Source organism: Berghia stephanieae, chromosome 15 (assembly GCF_034508935.2).
Source record: "Berghia stephanieae isolate SIO BIC M18660-M18661 chromosome 15, UCSD_Bste_1.3, whole genome shotgun sequence".
Classification (NCBI taxonomy): Eukaryota; Metazoa; Mollusca; class Gastropoda; order Nudibranchia; family Aeolidiidae; genus Berghia; species Berghia stephanieae.
Genome location: NC_088374.1, coordinates 12,258,455 through 12,265,954, shown reverse-complemented (window position 1 = coordinate 12,265,954; position 7,500 = coordinate 12,258,455). Strand labels below are relative to the sequence as shown.

Sequence of the window (7,500 nt, the reverse complement as noted above, 5' to 3'; positions counted from 1 at the left end):
TTTTTTCTTTTACTTCTTCTTCTCTTTTTTTTTTTGTGTGTGCTCACCTCGTGTCTATTTCATTACCACAGACCCGCACAGTAAATCTTGCCAAACCATAATACACTGTCAGTATGTTTACATGAGATATACTGGTGGGTTTGGTTAAGGGGCGGTTTGGGTCTAATTATTAGGAAAATCCTTCGAAAAATTGATTTTGAGATTTTGGTGGAAATTGATATTTTATTACCCTAGAAATAATATAATTGAAGTCCAAATTCTTAAAGTAGACTATAAAGGCATGAAAAACACAGTCGAAAATGGTACAGATAGTAAGAAAAGTGTGAAAAACGGGAATCTATTTTGCTATTTTGTCAAAATGTCATATTTCTAAGGGTATGGGAACTTGTGTCAAACGTTTCTCTTAATCTATTCAATGAAATTGTCTGAAATTTTCCACAGTTATCACAGAGATAATGTATTATGTCACCATAGAGAGATTTTATTGATAAGATATGTGAATTTTGAATTATAATCCTAATTCTGAATTTTTAACGTCAATTTTGTCATAACATTTTGATTCTCAACTTTGTTATGTTCTAATAAAAATTCCATAAGCTAAAGCCGTAAAATCTCTCTATGGTGACACACTATAGTACAATGTTGACAAGAGGGAAGAATATGGAGGTCATTCCTTCATTAGTTTTTTTGGAACGTTTGCCACAAGATTGTTATATTTTTTGATGTCAGACCCCCAAATTAGGTCGCAAAATGGGTATCAAGACAGATAATTAAAATTTTTCACCATAAATGTTGTTTTTTAACCTATATTGATGATACAGAATGATTAAAACCGCCCAATATTGGTAATTAAATTTTTTTTGGAAAAGACCCAAAACGCCCCTTAAACAATCTGATAATAATAATCCGATTATAATAATAGACAATTGTTGAGCGCTTTCCAAAGATCTCACAGCGATTTCCAGATAATGTATTGCGTTGCGAACATAGGAAGCCAAAAGTAAACATGGAAATAAAAGACATATTGATAAAATATTAGACGTGTCCGATACACAATCATCACAGTGGGCACGGTGCCAAATCAATTGTGAAAAAGTGGGTTTTTAAAGCAGATTTAAAGTTTGAGATATCATTGAATTCTCTATTGAGTATTGTGGTATGGTAGAGATTAGGACCATAATGTTGAAAAGAGCGGTCAAACAAAAGATTTTTAAAAAGAGTGTTTTATATATATATATATATATATATATATATATATATATATATATATATATATATATATTATATATATATATATGCGTGCGTGTGTGTGTGTGTGTGTGTGTGTGTACCGGTCGTCAATAAAGATCATGTATTTATCCTCGTTCTTTAGAATGTATTTTTAAAGAAAACCCAATAGAATGAATTTAGACAATAGGCTGCTTTGTCTGTTTTATAATACATGCATTATCAGTACGACGCTGCTGTTTCCCAGCCTGGGGCGGGAATTAAAAAAGATCGACAGAGTTTTGAAACACTGCCAGAAAATGTTAAAATTTTCTTCAATTTCAGACTTTGATTATTTTTCGTCTGAAATCATGTAATGAAAACACCAACAAAGTCATTAGAGATTAATCCCATCCACTAGACAGAGGGATTCAATTCAGCAAAAGAAGCGGTTGTTTGTGTCACAAAGAAACAAAGACATTTTAATTCTTTCCTACCCACGGATGTGAGAAACTATGCACCGACTTAGACTTAGCTATAGTCCCATCTTTGAAGGTAGAATTAATTTAATTTCGCAATCACTTGTAGTATTAACATAATTATGTAGATAATAACCTAGCTGTCTATGTATGATATTAAATTATGCGTCCTGTCTTAAAGTTAAAATTTTAAAAAAGTAAACCAACATTTCCATTTATCTATGTATGAAATAAGGATAATATTATAGAGAGATGATTCAATAATTATATTTATATTTCACTGCTTAGAAGTAATATATAACCTGTAATCAATCTCTTATCTACAATCTTTTACTTTAAAGCAACTGATCAATATTTCTATGAATAAGGTGATAACCAAAATACTGTGTCGCGCAAATTAATTTATTTATTCTCAGATGAAATATTTACGTAATCTCAATAACATGATTTTTATGTAACGTAGTGTTTTTATGCACCTCCGTTTGCGGTGTATCTTAACGGATCGTTTTTATGCACCTCCGTCACGCATGCGCATTCTAACTAATTTCATCAGCGATATTGTGTTTCTGTTAGTTTAGTTTATTAAGACATAATATTTATTGTTATGTTTGTTTGGTTTTTTTTTTTTCTTTTTGTGTGTGTGTGTGTTTTTTTGTTTTGTTCTTCAAAACCTTTTTATCATGTTTAAAAAAATAAATTTCGATTATAATTTTCTAACTTTTTTTTTTTATTTGAGATCAGTATTTGTGTGCCATGTTTCATTTTACCTTTGATTTTTTAAATTATTGTTATTATTCTTTAATTTATTATCATTGTATAAGTGTACATCGGTAATCACTAAGCAGCGTGCGTTTTTTTACACCGCCCACGGGGGTGCATAAAGATGGTCCGTTTTTGTAACACCTCAACGTAATATCCATTTCTACTTTTTAGTATAATATCATTTAACCTTTACCAGTTTATAAAGTATCTTCATAATCATTTGGTTATATATCTATATTGGATAATAATTATAGTATAAGTATAATCGACACAAAGTCACCACAATATATTCGCTTGTTGTTCCACTGTACATTTAAAGATTTTTAATATTCTTTGCCAAATTTATTAATAATTGATATTTCTTTGATATATTACCGAAATGTCTTGTGATACAGAATTATAATTTCCACACAAGGATCACGTCCCGTAATCCTAAAAATCTGCCAATACATCCTATTACTAGAATAGTTATGCCACTTTTTGATTCAATATGCAGCCTTATCATTATTAGTTACCCGAAGAACTGGTTATACAATAATAATAATAATAATAATAATAATAATAATAATAATAATAATAATAATAATAATAATATAAAGTTTATATATATATATATATATATATATATATATATATATATATATATATATATATCGCCCATTTCCGTTGACAAGACATCTCCAGGCGCACAAATTGTAAAACATTGTTATAAACATTGGTGTAGACACGCCACATACACATACCAGCACAACGACACGAACATACATATACACACACACACACACACACATACTTCCAAGTAGTTTGGAATCAGAAGAGTATATAATACGTGACGCCATCTCTGCCCTATTAAATCTTCACAGTAGATATAAACTGTTCCACGTCATTCATAACCGATTGGAAACAACCAAACGACGAACCACGGTGTGTTACAAAATCCTATGATAAGGATACAATATGCATTATACGTCTTACACGACACAATCAAATAGGCCTAAAGGATATTTGTCTTTAACACACAACTTTTATCTGCATTCGCCTCGCTTTCAAATCTCTTTTATATCATCGTCTACACTCCACCCCGAGTCCATAAGATAATCAATCATACATTTCAGTTTATCGTGATCACTTGGTTAAAGATTACTGTTGTCGACTAGAATAGGTAAGAATCTATTTTCTTTACTTTTACATTGGTGAAGGCCACTTATTTTCTTCGAAAGGCTTCGTTCCTACGATACAGACAATGGACGTTTCGGTTACAAACCCTTCAGCAGCATAACAATACACAATTTAAAGTGGAAAACAAATAAAATATAATAAAATGCAAATTGTCCATTGTCTGTATCGTTCCTATAAGAAGCCTCTCCATTTTCACTCTTTCATTAGTATTTTCACGATCACAAGCTTCAGACAGCCCCTACCGTTTTCTACTTATTTTCACCAGATTGTTAGAGGATGAAACTATCAAAACCTCTACTTTTATTTGTTGTAACCTAGGACTTCCATTTTCCAAACCTCTACTTTTATTCGTTGTAACCTAGGACTTCCATCGTATTCGCTGGTTATGACCCAAAGGGACTTGGATTCTTTTTAGATGGATCAGAACGGACCACGAAAAGTGAATTTAGAAATAATGTGATGTTAATTTTGATTTTAAACTTATTCTCCCCCCCCCCCCCTTCTCCGTTTCACGAGATGGGTTGGTCCACGAAAAGAAAATTTAGAAATCAAATAATGCTAATTTTAATTTATCCCTCCCCCACCCTCCGTTTCAGGGGATGGGTCAGAACATTTTCTTATTTTAAAATAAAGTTATAATCAGCAGACTTGTTTAATAATTTAAAGCTATCTATACTTTTATCGGGACCTTTTGTAATATCAGTCCGACTGTGGTAGGAAATTTCTTTTTAATGTCATAAAACCAGTGGCACCCCCCTCTCGCCCAACGCCCCACCCCGTTTCGCGAGATGTATCGGACGACAAACTGAATTTAGAAATAAAAAAATGATATATAAATCAAGAACATCGACCAGAAATTATCATAAAATTATAACATTGTAGAAAGCTACTTTCAAGATCAAATCTATTACAAAAAAGGTTATTTCTAGACCGAATTTTATTAGACAAAGAAAAATGTTCTCCATTTTTCAAGCTGATTCCAACAATGTGGTTGTCAAATTTATCGCAATTAGATTTTTATTTATTCTAATGCTCCATTCACTGCCCAGGAAGTGAATACGTAATCCTTGACGACTAGCGAGTAGGTGTTAAATTTTTGCGTATCCCTTTCACACACACACACACACACACACACACACACACACACATAATATATATATACAGAGACGGAACACACAATGTACGTATTTCCCTTCTGTCCAAAGTTGCCAAAAACAACTTAGTCTCGAATGATAACAGCGAGTGGATGTCAGATTAAACCTCAGTTTTAAAGGTCTAATTCAATTCACACCGGAATAAATCATAATGATATTTATTCATGATATATTAGAGCATTAAAATGGTGAATTCGCTTAACTATAAACATATTAATATATGTATTTTGTTTTAATTTTAGCGACGTTATGAACCCCTTTTAATCGTCTTTTTCCACCGGGCCGAACTAACACAACATTGTGATATAATATAATAGGCAGACGAGGGTGGAGCTACAGATGTCCAAAATTATAACCCTACCATTCTCATATGCTTCCAAAGACATACATTTTGGCATGTATGTATTAAGACTAAATGAGAAATGAGAACTGATATGGATGATGAGTGATTTAATGGGATCCAAGACAAACTAACCTCTGTTCGTTTTGATCTAATAGCTCCGAGACAGAAGGCTGTTGAAAGAACATAGGATAAATAAAATGTATTAAATACATTTTAAATTTATGTCGTTGGTGTCCATTTAACGGCAGTACAGCGCCCCAAAGTGAACTAAAGCTTAAGGCCCCAGAGTGCAGACGAAATCGGTACTTTGTGCGTACACGACACCACTGTGCCCCGATAAGTTCAAGTATCAAATCATAGATACGAATTGAACCACAGAATTCTCGATGAAACAAAAAATAAGACCCCCTTACCATTATCACAGCCACAAGCACCACCGCAACAACAACAACAAAAAACAACAACTACTACAAGAATAACAACAACAACAACAACAGCAACAACAACAACAACAACAACACCAACAACACCAAATCTATTATCAAAACTACTTCTACAACTACAACTACTATTAGTTTTCATTGGATGCTTTAATTGTTTATAAAACTACAACAATGTCTTCTAAAGCTACTACTACTACTACTACTACTACTACTACTACTACTACTACTACTACTACTACTACTACTACTACTACTACTACTACTAATACTACTACTACTACTAATACTACTACTTCTACTACTACTACTACTACTACTACTACTACTATTTCGACTACTACTACTACTACTACTACTACTACTACTACTACTATTACTACTGCTACTACTACTATTAATAGTACTACTAATACCACCACCACCACCATCACTACTACTACTACTACTACTACTACTACTACTACTACTACTACTACTACTATTACTACTACTACTACTGCTACTACTGTGCGGCTATGTGGTCTAGTTTGTATGACACTCGCTTTCGGATCATAAGGTCCTGGGTTCTCGCTCGTCTCATAGTTGAGTCCTTGCAAAAGGATCTTTAATCACATTCTCTCACTGTACTCTGGTGCAAAATGAGTACCTGTCCGTTGACAACGTTGTCATCAAATAGTATGGATTAATGAAAAAAAAACTAAAATTAAATCAACGTTTGTAATATTGCCTAACAGGTGTCATGTTTCGTTCTAAATGTTACGTGTTGGTTTTGGTCAGGGACTACTACTACTAATATTACTACCATGTAAAGCGCTTTGAGCACATTTAGTTGATATTGCACTATATACTACTACTACCACTACTACTACTACTACTACTACTACTACTACTACTACTACTACTACTACTACTACTACTACTACTACTGCTACTACTACTAATACTACCACTACTACTATACGACGCACTACTACTACTACTACTACTACTACTACTACTACTACTACTACTACTACTACTACTACTACTACTACTACTACTCTACTGCTACTACTACTACTTCTACTACTACTACTACTACTACTACTACTACTACTACTACTACTACTACTACTACTACTACTACTACTACTACCACATTTAGTGTTTCAACTACTACTACTTAATCTTTAAATCACGACTCGCAGAAATATCGATGACAAGAATTAAATGGAATTTATCTTAAAATGTTAAAGATCTAAATGATTTTATTTCAATTATAGTGGAAAATCACTCATTTCTTTCAATGAGAGATGCCATATATCATTGGAATTTATACATTATAGGTATGACAAAGGTTTTGGATGACTGTTGGGGATGACGGTATAAGACGGTGTCATAAGAATATTTTATTAATCGCAAATATTTATTTCTAAAAGATTCTGCTCAGAGCTTTTCACTTAAATAAAGTATCACTTTACATGCAGAACGACACATTTAACGTAACATTATTATTTGCAAAATTTCTTGTTACTTTTGTTCCAAACTTGTCGACACAAAATGCTTCAACACCAAATAAGATTGCATTTTTAAGTGTGACATAATAAGTCAAACAATGCGTATAAGTTACAACCATAGATTAAACAGGACTAGATACGACAGCAGGTAGGAAAACGTTGATTATGATATGCATTTTTGTACAGAAATATGAATAATAAATTTTGTATTTGGAGCGCTTGGCTTGTAGTTGGTTTGTTTACAAATAACTTCTCCGCCGTTGACGTCCAATCAAGGGACGCTACTCTTCCGCTAATCTCATACCCTATACCGGTGTGGGCGACACAATGGGACAGACTTGGATCGTCGAAGGATGATTGATGCTGCAAGGACAAGTTTATACAATTGTGATCCCACGCCTCGAAGCGGTATTATGTCGGGATTTGGAAAACGGTTTA

At 32.9% G+C, this 7,500-nt stretch overlaps 1 protein-coding gene across 3 annotated transcripts in view; it reads left to right on the top strand.

The window, feature by feature from the left end:
• Nucleotides 1-1,549: 1,549 nt before the first annotated feature.
• LOC144960311 (neprilysin-like) overlaps nt 1,550-7,500 on the top strand; it is a 115,933-nt gene continuing 109,982 nt past the window's right edge. Inside the window, exons 1-2 of one of the 3 annotated variants that reach the window (XM_078893367.1) lie at nt 1,550-1,761; nt 3,563-3,609. The gene's annotated coding sequence lies outside the window, so the exon portion shown is untranslated. Of the gene's footprint in view, nt 1,762-3,322; nt 3,610-7,500 lie in introns of those variants that run through there. The other 2 variants (XM_078893368.1, XM_078893366.1) reach the window with 2 other exon arrangements.